At 39.1% G+C, this 15,928-nt stretch overlaps 1 long non-coding RNA gene across 1 annotated transcript; it reads left to right on the forward strand.

Annotated features, from left to right (window-relative positions):
• The first annotated feature begins 9,219 nt into the window (after positions 1–9,219).
• Positions 9,220–13,456, forward strand: LOC131249240 (uncharacterized). Its single transcript, XR_009172754.1, has 3 exons — positions 9,220–9,285; positions 9,356–9,505; positions 13,215–13,456. It is a non-coding gene; the product is annotated as an uncharacterized LOC131249240 (long non-coding RNA).
• Positions 13,457–15,928: the final 2,472 nt, after the last annotated feature.

A 15,928-nucleotide genomic window follows, 5' to 3' on the forward strand; every position in this document is an offset into this window, starting at 1 on the left:
TCTATGGGGTCCACCGTGATTTTGCATAATTTATCTACTCCATCCATCCATTTTAATAGATAATTTTATCGCTTGATCACAAATATGAGATATATCCAAAACTCAAGTGGACCTCACCATGGGAAATAGTGTGAATTGAAATTCTACCATTGAAAATTTCTTGGGGTTCACAGAAGTTTTGGATCAAGCAGATATTTGTTTTTTACCTTCATCCATGTCCGCGTAATCTTATGAACAGGTTGGATGAAAAATAAAAATCACTATGGGCCCTAGCAAGGTTTCAACGGTGGAAATCATTATTTGCATTGTTTCTTATAGTGTGGTCCACTTGAGCTTTGGGAATACTTTTATTTTATACTCAACTACTAAAATGACCTCGAAAAAAGGATGGACAGCGTGGATAACCCACATACATTCATAGTAGGCCCAACTGAGTTTACTCCGTACAATAAAAGCGTACTGAGTAACTCAGTAGCAATCCTATTTCGCTTCAGGAATTGGATTATATACTGAGTTACTCAGTACCTTAAGGGGTACTGAGTTGACGTGGAAAGAGCCTATTGGCTATAAAATGTGGGGCCTGATCCCCCCTCCAAATGTATAGCCGGGCATCGAATCGAGTCGGACCGGATTCGGTCCAACTCGAGTCGATCCGAAAACTATGTGGGTGGATCCGATGTAACACCCCGTACTTTTCAGTACTCGGGTGTCACCAGGTAACCTAACTTAGTACAAATACTGACTTAACCTGGACACTCATGTTCATTGCAGTTTAAATCTAACCATTGAATTATTCGAATCATTAGGATGTTGAGAGTGGATAAATGAACGTCCACTTGGCATGGCTCACTTACTAATTTAAAATAATATGATCCTTCTTATCAAAGCCCTATAGGCGGCCGATCAAGTAAATGAATGACGTTGATCAAGATGCCAACCACAATAAAACGACTTAGAAAATTTATAATAATGAAAATTAAATATTTAAGGATATATAGTCATGGAATGCATAATCATAATAACCTACAAAATGGGACCCACAACATGGTAAAAAGAAAACATGCATAAATAATAATAATAATAAACAAACAATTACAATGATGAATTATTTATGATAAAGTAATAAACGATGAAAGAATTAATATTGATACTACTAATTAATTAGTAATCTATTCTGAAAAACTTACAAATAGTCCCTTGGACTCTTTTAACCGTTGAAGTTCAATCCTGGGATGATCCGACCACTAGATCATCGAGAATCTACCATTAGGACTAGAAACTAGTTAGTATGGCCTACCTAAGCTTGCATTAACCTCAGCTTCGGTTAGATGGCCCAAATGGGCCCACATAGGACCATGGACGGAGTGGATCTCTCATAAACGTCGCAATGGATCCCACACTAAGGTGCATGTGCACCTCAACCAATGTACAGGACATGCACCGAACTACCAGGAGCGGTCAGAGCTCCTTTGACCGAAAATTTCTATAAACAGAGAGATTTCCCTCTCTCTTTGTTTGAAAACAGCGAACGTACGTTCATCCTGGTCTTCGATGGTGGCCCACAAACCAGGGTCCAAGTTCATTATCTGAACCGTCCATCAGCTTCAGAGGGTGGAGTTAACCAAAAGCCAACTGTTATGACGAATTTTCCGGTGCGTGTGGGCACACAATCCTCGACGCAAGAAGGCTATACAAACACACCGTTTCCTAAAAGGAAAACTATCTGCTCGCCAGCAGGGCGATCCGCGTGAGCCCTCCTCTCGCAATCTTAGCCGTCCACCCCGGTGCTATCACAGCCCTCCATCTGATGTAGGCGGTTTAGGTTTTCCTCCCTTAGCAAACCAGAAACCACGCCCAGTTTTGGTTACGCCAATAGTTTTGCTATCACAGCCCTCCACCTAATTAAACGTGTAATCTCTCAAACATGTGCTTCTATCTCTCACACACGTGTAAGGAGGCCTCTTCTCATCCTTTTCATGTGAGTCACATTCACATGCACTTTGCTGGACACATTAAATACACATAATAGTTTAGAAAACAGAGGCTCCTTATGAAAACTTCTTGTGTGACCATATTTGCTTAGTTGATCCAAGGTTTCTCTACAGAAATAGTACCATGTAAGGTTACACTTGTATTGAATGGTTGGAATAATGTTTGCTAGTGTATACCTCTTGTCGGTCAAAGCTAGTTAGAATATTTGTAGAAGTACTGGTATTCTAAATACACAATGATACCTATTATGTCATTTAACACACTTCGCTATGGTTATACAGATTTTGCCCGAAATTTGTCTAACAAGGTAGATAAACTACAAAGAACGATAGAATGAAGTGGTGACTCTGTTGTATTTGTCAACCTGAAGACTCTTACATGCCAACCACACCATTAAAAGGTATTATTTTTAAGACCCATGCTTAAATGGATTGATCTAGGTTGCTTTTGAAATTTGTATTATTTGTTGATGTCCGAAAAATGACCAACACCAACCTGTCAGCGTGATGTATTATATTTGGTTATTCACTAGAATCCCCTAGAAGGATAGATTATGAGTGTGGATAATTTATAAAATACAAATGGAGGACATGCGTGGTTAGGTTCCATATTTATATTTGGTGGAACTGATGAAACCTAGCATATCTCAACCAAGCCCTTCTGTTTGCTTTGGCTTACCTCACTTTTGTATGGCCTGGAGAGGTGTTTGGTTCAAAATAATGTGATATTGGCTGCTAGCTCATGCTTTGTTTATGGGAAGCTTTCCAATCTTGTAATTCATTTTGATTATTTTATTTCACGACACCACTTTAACATCTTTTTTCTTGAGGTTGTATTTGTAGAAAGCTAGATCTGCAACAATTCTGAATTGATAGCTTTTTTAAAATGGTGTTTATCAGTTGATGTGCCCAGGGCATTTCTTCTTCAATTTGGAAGTATAAGTCCTGGATTTATGAATGGGATGTAACTATTTTTATTCAGTCACTTATCTTACATTCTCTTGTGGGTTATATAGCTCTTTTGTTCCGTGTAGGTTGGAAAAGGATGCAAGGTTAATGTTTTTTTTTTTTTTTTTGGATGTGACACTCTTGGATAACAAGGTTACGTGCTTGGGCCTATGAACCACTCTTTTGCAGTGCTGATTCTGAATATGGATGGACTAGTGTGAATTTGAACCACGGCTTGTTCATGGTGGTCCACACTTGGCAAACGGCCCAAAATGAGCCCTTCGCTGATGATATTCCACACTTTGAGGTCCCTATTGCTGTGATCCATCCTGTTCCAAGTCCGGTAAGAAATGAAGGTATTTTTATTTCCCTTGATGTGGGCTCGTCGTCTGTTATGCATTTTTCAGCTAAGACATATCATCTGTTCTCCTTCTTATAGTTAGGATACAAAGATACTCCAAATAGTTAACATATAATTTGCATTGTATGTCATCCTATACTTCAATTTCAAGTGTAAATATGAAACTCATGGCATATCAATGTTGCAAGTGGTACAATAGACCAGCCGGTGCCGTACGTGAGGTTCCAAAGGGAGCCACGGGGGCTTCTTAATGACTGATGCTATGCATTTCAGCAGTTGGCAGTTTCTTTCCATCTGGCAACCAATCACGTCCAGAAAGCACTTAAATTTTTAATTGATTGTTCTGTTTTCTTCTCCAACTGGAAATTGGCACCGTTTATGGTCATAAATCATTATATAGCCCATGTTGCATGAGAAAGCCATTAACACTTAAAGAAAGAAGGCAAATGGAATGCTTCAGTTTTGTCTGCTTCCCCTACTTAATTTGCACACCAGGGCCACCAAGCTTTCAAAAAATGTTTGTGAATGAAGAGGCTCTAATCTTGAATGAAGGCAAATGCTCGGCTATGAAAAAATGTCACACAGTTTATGTGCAACTAATACTTAGAGAGTCATCTGGGACCTTTCCAATTTCTGATTTTGTTTTATTTTTTAATTTCTCAATGATATTGTCTTAAAAGTTGAACTGAATGATGTGCAATTTCAGTTCTAATAATTTATTGCTTTGAAACATTTCTGGACATTTTTGTTATGTGTATGCATGATATGCACACGATCTTATTTTTTTTCATTCCTTCTTTCTTCTTCTTCTTCTTTTTTTTAAAATTTTAAAATTTTATTTTATTTTATTTTTAAATCTCTGATGAATGGATGCCCACCTTTGATTTTCCATCCCTTTTTGAAAATTGTGTGCCACTTTTCAGCTTTTGTAGTGAGGTTCCATCTCCATTTTAGGGGTGTAATCACCATTCGAATTCCCTAAGCTGTGTTGTACTCACCATCACTCCTTTAAGCCTTGAAGTAAAGGAAGATATCATTGGTCTTACGTAGGGGAAGAATAAAGCCTCACTATGCAATTTCAGTTCTAATAATTCATTGCTTTGAAGCATTTCTGGACATTTTTGTTATGTGTATGCATGATATGCACACGATCTAATTTTTTTTCTTTCTTTCTTCTTCTTCTTCTTCCTTTTTTTATTTTATTTTATTTTTTATAATCTCCGATGAATGGATGCCCACCTTTGATTTTTTCCATCCCTTTATAAAAATTGTGTGCCACTTTTCAGCTTTTGTAGTGAGGTTCCATCTCCATTTTAGGGGTGTAATCACCATTCAAATTCCCTAAGCTGTGTTGTACTCACCATCACTCCTTTTTTAGTGAGGCTTTATTCTTCCCCTATGTAAGACCAGTGATATCTTCCTTTACTTCAAGGCTTAAAGGGAAACATTCATTTATATTTACTTCATGTTCTAATTTCTATTGCAGCCTCATTACCACCTTGGTTGAAGTGGGGATTTTGTCCATCTCCAGTAACATATGGCGAGATAGGCATCTCGGTCATGAGATTGATTTCCCATGTGGTGTGGGTGTGAGTGTGAGTTTGTGTTTTAAAAAAAAAAAAAAAAAAAACTTTCATCCTTCATTCCAATTGGATTATTTTGAACACATTTTGCTGGAGATGGACAAATATCTTTCATGTTAAAATCATCCTTGCAAGTTGTTGGCTTCGACTTGGGTTCTCTTCTAGAAAGATGAGTTGTGCCAGGCAGTTGTGCAAAATAAGCTTCACTGACTCCTTTGCCTATGGACTTTTGGCAGTGGACACAATTTCATGCCCATGTATAAATATGTTGGAATATTACATGCTACATGAAGGGAAGAACCTCTCTCTACATATATCTAATCTCTTCTAAAATCTACCTCTCATTTTTAGGGATATGAAGATATCAAGTGAAGAGGAATACCAGAGCTTGTGCTGAGGCTACAATGTAAGAGCTGCAAACATGTATCCCAACGTCCAATTAAGGTTGGTTTCTCATTTTATTTTTGGTTTCAAGCAAGCATTCAGCATTCCATGCTAGGCATCACTTTAGGTGGTCCCCACATTGTAAGGATTTTATTAGACCTTTGGCATGCAACTGGATGATTAATGGCATGACTTGGTTGTAACTTCGGACCACATCTTATGGTTGATGCAAATCTGATCGTATATGCACCTTTGGCCCACTTTGAACCATCTTGATAGTTTTGGAAGAAGTGGGCATCACACACATGTCGAAGGAAATGAACACAGAGAACTTTAAATTAAGAGCAATGTGACATTCAAAACTCTTCTTGCTGAATTTTCTTTATAACATGCAGAAAAATGAAGAAATCACCCTTTAGATTTGGATGTTGAAATGCTTCATATTGTAGTTGATACAAACATCAATTTGTCTCCATCTTCCTCCAATGGCTCAATTGCTTTATGAAACTTAGTTAATAAAGCAGGATTAGAAGGTACAATAGAGACAAGCATCCCTAGTGAAGAGAGGTCGATGTCGACCATGGCAATTGTCTGATGAGTTGCATCCTTCACCCTAGATTTGATATTCATTGTATATCAATAGACTCTGTCATCTTCAAAGTAGAATGCTCATTCTTGAGCTGGTAAAACCATGCCGTGAGGACCATGGAAGAGTTACAAAGAGGGAATTAGAAAATTGCAGGTACTTTTGTTATTAGGAAAGACTCTAGGAAACCAGATTGGAAAGAGTATCAATATTAGCAGAAAGGAAAATTGCTCTATCACAAATATTAAGGAAAGCAACGTAAAGGATCAAGACAACGATAACTTGTATGAACCATGGTGGTTATTCAGGTAAAATGTGGAGCATGTATGTGCTTACAAATTTTTTTTTGGCGATACTTGTGTGCTTTGATCAAGATGTACCCAACCAAGTTTCTATCTTTTCTGTTGATGCAAATCAGGGTGGAATTGGTCCGGCTGGCTTGTCTGCTGAGGAACTTCATGTTCTTAACCTGACGCAGCAACAACCACGATGGCACAGGTTATGATCATATCCAAGGGAGCTGCTCGCATGTCTGGCTGTCTGTTTTTGCCAATTGTCTTTATTTGATGGAAGTGGCGTTCATGTATGTAGGGTAGTTGTGCTACACCAAAAATCAGGCCTTTCAAACTCTCAAGTGGGCTCCACCCGTTGGATTGGCTACAAGTTGTCACTGGTCCAGGTTCAGTATACACTCGCGGCGCATGCTATGAGTGGTCTGGTCTGATCCTTGGGCCAGGTCATCTACACTATGTGTCCCACCCGGTGGACAGCTTGGATGTCCAGGAGACTTACCATGTTCAGTATTATTTCATGTCCAAATGCTCAATCCATTCAGAGCATATGGCATTTCATTGCATTTATAGCTGATTTTGTAGCAGTATTGGTTACTTATTTTGTTCAGTTAGTGCATGCAAGTATTAGCTATTTGTTGTGAAATAATGTGATTTTAGCTTTTGCACATACTATCTTCTTTTCACACTCATGCAACCTGTGCATCATTGTTCCAATTTCAGCAAACACAGAACTGTGAATGAGGTCTGTTTATGCTGGTCAAATTACTCGTGAAATTTCTTGATGTTTTGCACCAAACTAGACTGATTAATCATGAAATATTATGAAATTTCATGATATTTAGTGCACCCAAACACACCATTACTGATTTTTTGTTTTTCCATGTAACAGAAACCTTCTTAAAATGATACTAAACATTTTCGAAATTGATGTAGAGTGGGTTGCGGACAGTTTCATGGCCAAGATGGATCAGAAAAGGCCCGATCAACGACAGAAGTGAACCAGACCATTAGACCTTAGATCGGGCGTATTTCGCAATCCGGAATGTGTTATCGGGCGTAAAATTTATGATTTTGGGGTAGAACGAGCTACTTTAGCCGCTGAACCCCGCTACGCCGGGTTGCACAAGCTGGATTTGCGAACTAACCCCGGATCTACAGTCGTTTCCGTCTTTTAATTCTGTTTTTACTATAAATAGTAAGTTTTAGTTTGATTATAACTTTTCATCTGTTGGGCTTTAGGAGTCCCGCCCAACGTGAAAAGAGCTTAGAATAATTAGGAGAACAGCTTGCTAAAGCCAAATAGGACACTATTTTTGGCTGAAAACCTTGCGTACTAGTAGACATCATGACCGTCTATAATTAGGGGTGTACACGAACCAAGCCAACTCGCTCAACTCGGCCCGAAAAAGCTCGACTCGGCTCGATTCGAAACTGTGTTCGATCCGAGTCAAGCCGTTTTTCACAGCTCGAAAATGAGTTCGAGCTGAGTTCGAGCTGGCCCCAGCTCGACTTGACTCAGATCAATATATGGCTTGACTCAGATCGACTCGGTTATATGGTAACCCTAAAATTCTATCCCCTTTACCTTAATTTCGAAAAAACACCTGCCTGACCGGTCCTCTCCTTGATCCCTCTCCCTGCTCGTCCTAGACTCCAGCTCGTTAGTCGTCTCGTTAGTCGTCCTCGTCCCTGCTCCCTCTCCCAGACTCCCAGTCCCCGCTCGTCCTAGACTCCCACTCGGTTGCCCCCTCTCAGCTCTCTCGTCTCTCTCTGCTCGTCTGACCGCCCCTCTCAGCTCTTTAATCTCTCTCTCCCTGCCTGACGAGCAGAGGCAATCCAATATTTCACGTTTCTGAAAAATCGAACCGTTCAATAGGTTTATATTACGACTAGAGTTACTTTTATACAAAAAAAATGCAGATCCACTCATCAACTGGGCCAAAGTTTTATTTTTATTTATCAATGTTTAAATATTTTACCTATTATGTGGCTCACCTTATAAGTGGATGAGGCTTATTTTTGGTGAACATGATTTTCATGGTGGGGAAAGATATTGGAACGGTTGGATTTTGTAAGGAATATGATTGATTGGCGGTAATTCACTCAATGGACCGCAAGCCATTGAAATACCATTTGGCGTTGAGGGGAAGTCGCCCGCGTATGATGCTTGATACGCAGGCACTCAGAAATTGCATACGTGGCATAAATAAACTCAAACTAAACCGACTAAATTACATGAAGTACTGTATCGTAGTTACAGCCCCAAAATCAGAGTGTTTGAACAATCCTGACCTCTGATTTGTGGACAATCGTTTGTTGAAATAGGACCATTGGATTTTTTTAATTTTCAACCGTCCAGTAAATGTCCACCAATCTGAAAGTCAGACATTCGAATACACTAATATCTGTTCAATGATACATTTTACCTGGATCCCATAATTTGGACGGCTTAACTTGAATTACTTGGTGCATGCGATCCTCCCTCTCCTCTCTTCTTATATAAAGTTCTTCGTCCGTCATCTTCGTCCGTCGGTATCTGTTCTTCGTCCGTGTTATTCATTCTCATGGAAGAAGACCTAAAGGGAGGTATTCTTTCTTCCTTTTCTTCTTTCGAGAAATCGTGTTTTCTTATATAAACGTTGCTCTTCATCTGTCAGAGTCAGAACCCATGGAAGTTGTTCTTTGTCCGTCAGTGTCAGGCCTCATGGAAGAAGACCGAAAGGGAGGTATTCTTTCTTTCTTTTCTTCTTTCTTTTCTTCTTTCGAGAAATCATGTCTTCTTATATAAACGTTGCTCTTCATCTGTCAGAGTCGTAACCCATGGAAGATGTTCTTCGTCCGTCAGTGTCAGGACTCATGGTAGAAGACTGAAAGGGTATTCTTTCTTTCTTTTCTTCTTTCTTCTTTCTTTTCTTTTCTCGAGAAATCCTCTTTTCTTATATAAACGTTGCTCTTCATCTGTCAGAGTCAGAACCCATGGACGAAGGTGTTCTTTCAATCTTTCCTTCTTTCTTTTCTTTTCTCGAGAAATCCTGTATTCTAATTTTCTTTTCTTCTTTCTTTTCTTTTCTCAAATGTATTGAAAACGCAGGTCAAATGCCGGCTAAAGAGGAGGTATTGATCGATGAAACTGTGCAAGGTCTTCTTTCTCTCCCTCTCCTCTTCTTTTCTTTTCTTCTTTTTATCCATTTTCGTTAAAAAAAATTTAGGGTCCAAGAAAGGTCAAATGCCGGAAGCCACATCGGCGGAGGCGGTGCTGCCAGGGATGGCGTTCTGACCGACCTGCAGTAAACTACTTCGATGCCCCACATGCCCTATGCCGGTATCCACGAAGTTTTCTTTGGCCGAGAAAAGTGAAGGTTCTGTTCTTATCTCTTTTTTTTTTCCCTGTCAGATTGGGTTGGTTCCTGTCAATATTTTGGGCTTGGCCTTGGGCATTGGGTCTTAAGGGTTAGGTTGGGACTTGGGCCTAGACTGGCCCTGCCCAATCCATTGCCTCCTGAAGTAACAAGTGCCTCTAAAACCACCAACCAGGAATGAAGATAGCAGATCCCCTACCGGAGACCTCTTGAAGCTTTAAAGAAGCCTTTGCATGACACATTCACCAAAACTGAATACCTAGCTGGACTGACACACTCATGGATCCACCTCCTCCACTTTGCACCATGAAGTAACCTGGCTAAAATAGTAGGTTTTCTCCATATTTAGCTTATAAACAATTCCTTTTTCACCTCCTTCGTGTGGAGAATCTATATATTAAGCATTTTTAGAGCACTGTCTAGAATTTGTCTTTTATAAACAAAGGCTCTATATGCCTTAAAGATTACCTTCCCTGGCACTTCGAGAGACCTTCAAGCCAAAACTTTCACCAAGATCTTGTATGGGTCCCCAATCAAGTTATTGAAACATTCCACCCCTTCTCTCTTTCTCTCTGTCCTTTGTTCTGGATGATATCAATAAAAGAGGTGCATAGCTCGGTCGATAATCGCCCTCTCTCAAAGAACTCTGATATAAAAGCCATCAAATCTTCCTTCACATCCTCCCGGAAAACTTAGAACATGCTATATGATCTCCTTTTGGCCCTGGCGCTTTAGTCCTCCCTAGAGACGAGATCACCTGTATAACTCTCGCTTCATCAATCGACTTTTCCAAGCCTTTTGCATTGTAACTTGAAAATTGCTTAAACAGGAGGATATCCAAACTTAAGCGTCTCCAACCCTCCTCAAGGAGCTCATAATAAGATTTCACAAAAGCATTGCAAAATTCCTCTCCTCGATCATCTCCCTATTAACCAGTAGACTATGAATCCTGTTGTTCCTGAATATAGCAATAGTGACACCATGAAAGTTCTTGTCCATGCCCCCTTAAGCCAAACTGCTCTAACGCACTGCTTCAATTTGATTTCCTCGAGTTTGTTTCTGTAATCAAGCACAAGCTTGGCCCGCCACTTCTTTACTCCTCAGACAACACCTTTGCTTCCTCTTTAATAACAAGCATTTGAATATTCTTGAGATTGCTATCTTTCACTTCCTCACACTTCTTGAAGTGATATTTTTCTATTCCTTGATCTTTTCTTTGAGAAGTTCGAGCTTGAGGGATAGTCAATGGAGTGCCCATCCTGTTCCAAGGAGTTCCACTGTGCCTTGATTTGCGGAGCAAAACCCTTTGTCTCAAGTGTAGTTAGCAAAACATCATACGGAAAAGAAAGGGTACAGGAAATGATTGGGTTTAATTCAATTTGGATCATTAAAAAGACGGTAAAAAATCTGGACAAAAAAGAAAAAAATGTTAAAAATACAGAGAACGAAAAGTTCAGGTTAATACGGTTCTGATTCAATAAAACAGAAATTAAAAATAAAAAATGGTTGTGTGCATTATGTGTGTGTATAGTTTATATTTAAATGGTGTTAAAAAAAAAAATCAATTAAAAATTCTAGATGTATAATCTATTATGTTTATAGGTAGTCAAGTTTTTGGTTAGTATTACTCTTAGCCTCTTAAACCCTCCATTTTCAAGTATTCTCCATATAATTGGTTCTTCTCTACTAAAATCTTCAACCATTTGCTTAATTGTATTAATGGTGGTGATGAGGGCCCCTGAGAATTTGAGTTTCTGTTGATATGACATGCAAGATCCTTGCTGTACGAAACCCCTCTATTTGGGGAATGTTGGCTAAAAGAATAGGGTTGTTATTGGCAGAAGTGCAACTTGGAGGATGTGCGACTTGGAGTACTAGGTTTAGTTAATAGTTAACGATCCCTTGCCTAGGGAAGCTCCAAAATAGGGATTATCCCTTAAGGGGTTATTTTGGATGCCTGTAAAATCCATATTTGTGAAGGGGTTACAGGTAAACTCAGTTTTTTTTTAAAAAAAAAAAAAAAGGAAAAAGCCACATTACCTTTAGATGAGCTGGTAGAGACTCTGTAGTATCCGTGAGTGATCCAGGGTTCAATCCCCGGTAGTATTTTTATTTTTATTTATTTTTTTAAAACCATGTTTCAGATTATAGGTAAACTCCTTACAACTAGGCCTTTGAATGGCTAGGAGTGATGTGCCAGGCCTATTCAAATTTTAGTTTATTTTTGACGATCCCAAGCCCAACCCATTGACAGCCCTATTTACAACTGAAAATGCATTATACATAGTAGAACACAATGGTTGATAATGATGTGTAGCACACATTGTGACGCATACAATACATCTAATCTGTCCATTATGTGTATCTTTTGATGCTTTCCTGAAAAAAACAGCCTGATTGATCATCAGATGGACCACAGGAGAGGGAACATTTGGGATGGGAAGTCCACTGCTGAAAGCCTTCCAGATTGCATGTGGGCCCCACTGTTATGGGTACAGGATGTCCAATCCATCCAGCATGTGCGTACTTTGATGCTCTCCTAGGGCCCTAAAAAATAAAGTCCTTTTTATGCGATTTGTAGATTTTGGTGGGATTTGCGACCACATGCTCTATCTGCTTTGAATACCTTCTTCTTCCTCTTTTATATATATATATATATATATATATAATTACAATTTTAAATACTTTACAAGTTAGCCAAACACATTATCTGTTTATCTGTAAACAGATTACCACTTAAAAGCCAAACAAAATGGCATGTGAACAGTTCACATCTGAAACTCTTTTCAGGTGTGAAATATTTACAACTTGAAACTTTATAGGCAGCCAGATGACCCCTTAATCCTGATTTCGGTAGGCCAATGCCTTACTACTCAAAAGGAATAATCCTGATGTTGGATCATTTTCTGTCCAAAAGGGATTTTAAAAATTACCTAATATTAAAAGAATACTTGAACATAAGTAACCTAATGCCAAACAAGTGCTATTGTACATGAAATAACCTATGTTGGCAATATTCCTTCTTCTTGTCGTATCATACAAAATGAGAGGGTAGAGCTCTAAAATATCAGTCATGTTGCTTATTGTTTTTTCCACAACAAATCTTATCAGCTTGTCAAGAGGAAAGGGTTGTCAACAGATTGGTCCGGGTGTGCCTGCAGCTGGACCGACCTGAAGGGTCAGATATGGGTCCAGGTTTCACATTCCTGGTTATGGACCCAAATCCTATGGGCTCTATGTGCCCATCAGGTCATAGAATTCAAGCTTTGATTAGTTTGGATCTCGTTCAGGTTGTATCTGGGCGGTTTGGGTCCCGTATGTCTTAGTTGTTAAATTATTATAACATATAATAGATATTAGTTAGATTAGTTAATGAGATAATGTAAAAACTTCTCCTCTGGTTTGGATTAGTCAGTTTTGGGTGGTTTTCCATTGTTTTGTATGGTCTGCTCACGTGATGATTGGATTAGCACGATTTTTTGGGCTTCCAATATTTATGGTAAGGATCCCAATGGACTGGTTGGATACCATTTATATATAATGGTAGGCCTCACACAGGCAAAACAATCTCCACACGTGATGATTGCCAACTGACACTCCATAACCCTACTTGCTTGCATATAATGTGGTTGGGTTGGGGTTAGTACAAATTCAAGTTGAAAGATGATGATGGTGATTAATTATTGTACTTGTTTTTCTTTCTATACAGAAACCTGCCAAAAATGTGGGATTCGATATTTGTATGCCGATGAAGATGCCGCGTTTGTGGGTTTGAAGTGCGAGCACTGTGACTACGAGTCTAACGAAGAATGAATCCATTTTTCTCTTCTGCTGTTCGCATTTCTATTGCATTTTTACATGCTCCACTCATGTACATTCCACATTCCACTTCATGTGCAGTACATTGCAAATTATGGGTAAGATAGGCTGAATTGCTGATTTATTTATTTATTTTCTCTTGGGTGGCCAATCATGTTGTGAATGACAGTGTCCTCTATATTTTCATTTCAATTTTTTTATTTTCTTTTTCTTTTTTAAATCTATTTTGTATTTTAGCTGACATCCTAACATAAGTTGGCAGAATAAATGTTTGAAGTGAACTTCGCAAAATCATCATAGTAGGTTCCGCAAAGCATTAGGGCTGCACAAAAAGAGAATGGGTTCCACAAAGCATTAGGGCTACACAGAGAGAGAACTTGATTTTAAAACAGTTGTATAAAAACAGGTTGATTGATTTTATAACAGTTGTATAAAAACAGGTTGATAGATTTTAAAACAGTTGTAGAAGAAGAAAAAAAAAGATTTTATGAGCTGATTGTGCTTAAAACTGATAAGCTGAGAGCAAAATACCAGTTCCAAGAATCAGAACTTGATTCACAAATGATGGAGATTCTACTGAAACAGGAAATTCGTATTTAAAGAAGAAGAAGAAAATATGCATGCACTTGTGTAGAATTTCAGTTTCTAAGAGGTTTTGCATGAGACTGGATAGGGTTGTTGTATGCCCTTGATATCGGCGATCACTTCTACTTCACACGCAGGGGAAAGGTTTAAATTATCGTCCGACGCTTGTATGAATAGCCCACGAACGATATGGCTTTGTCAACCCAAAAAGCCTGATGCAAGGGCGACTTGGGGTGTGATACAGGGCCATATTGGTGGTGAATGATACGATACCTGATACAACAATTTAAAACCTTGGGAACAATGGCAAGTCGAGCACAAAATAGGAGAAAATATGAAAAATATATAAGAAAGATAGGAATAGAGGTTGGGAGTGGCAATGGGTCAAGTTTGGGCCACCCCAAGCCTGCCCATTTCCTTGCCCAAACCCAACCCACAACCCATTAACCTCTGACAGAGCCAGGTACATTTAAAATCCGTCAATCCCGACCCAACCTGCCCAGCCCATTTAATCAAGCTTGACTGGTCCGACCCAACCTTGCCATGACTCATCTCAGTTAAGAATGGAATATGAGGTTAAGGCTATGCAAATGCTAGCCCAGACTGGGTAAATATGTACATTAAAAAACTCATTCATACTTTTCTTCTTTAATTTGTTTCGGGTATTGGTCTGTCGGGTTGGGTCATGTGGCCCAACCCCTTTAAACCAATATGGGTGGGTCAGGTTGGGTCGGGTGGGGTTCAACCAAGCCCAACCCATTTACTTAAAACAGGTCATATTTCTAGCTGGAATCCAACCCGCTAGCCATCTAGCTAGTTCCTAACACACCTGAAACATGGGTTTGGCCACTAGACCTGTGGGCTGACCTGACCCATTCCCACCCATTAATAGGGTATAGAATAGTGGAGTCTCACCACTAATATAACCAAGAGGAGTCTCATCCCTAGGGTTTTAGAAGATTCACACACTGGAGTTGTTTCTAGTCTCAGGATACAAGAACAAAAAACAATTCATTCAGTTATAAAAAATAAAAATAAAAAAACGTTTAACAACATGCCCACAAAGTTCCATACACAACTATATATAGCCATATTGCAATCCAATTCTAAAAAAAGAATTCCATAATGAAATCGGTCTATTAATAAAACAATACTGGACTTTCTTCAATTTGCAATAAAAGAGATTAACAAAAGGAAACTAATTAAAAGAGTTTTAATCGACTGGGCATAAGGTCTGTATGGCTCGTGTATAGAAGATCCAAAACATAGCATACAGTTTGTGTACTAACCCCTAAACACACCCGATTGAACCTGCGGACCCCACATGTCAACTGTTCTGTAAGGTTGGCAATCCTATTGGTTCTGTCAGTCCCATGATCAGTTGGACCATTGATCTGGTCCATAAAAACCATCTGGATCTATAATCAAGACCCTTGGTTGTGCCTAATCTTCAAAAGACCAGCAACTGGACTGCTCATGTTCTCCCATTGGATTAATGTGTAATGCATCAATCTTTAAGCCTTGTTCCTGAAAGTTTACAGCTTTATCATCCAGTTCTGACTGATAAGTACAGCAACCAGCTCTTTTGAATGTACATCATTATTGAGGACTTTGAATCCCAAAGTTGAAGCCTCCAGAAATTTTAGGGGTTGTCAATGGGAACCTGGACTGTGGGTACCCTAAGGAATGTGAAATCTTGAAGGCAGAAGTGAAAGAACTGATTCATACTAGCCAAGTCAAGGAGAGCATGAGTACATATATTGTGTCAACTCAAGAGCCTAATGTCATGTACAAGGAAATGGCTAATAAACATCGGCATCAAAAGTTATCTCGGAATCATGAACTAAGTCTCTTAAGTAACTCGAGGATGAGTTTTTTCCAAGCAGAGGGGTCTGATGTAGGACGTGTCATAGATACATTCCTAGCATGGTTAGACCAAAGGAAGGTGGACTATAAATTGATCGTAACTTTTGATCCAGGTATTTTTACTACGCACCAGAACGAGTGTTATGAACCGAA

Source organism: Magnolia sinica, chromosome 6, assembly GCF_029962835.1.
Source record: "Magnolia sinica isolate HGM2019 chromosome 6, MsV1, whole genome shotgun sequence".
In the NCBI taxonomy this organism is placed as follows: Eukaryota; Viridiplantae; Streptophyta; class Magnoliopsida; order Magnoliales; family Magnoliaceae; genus Magnolia; species Magnolia sinica.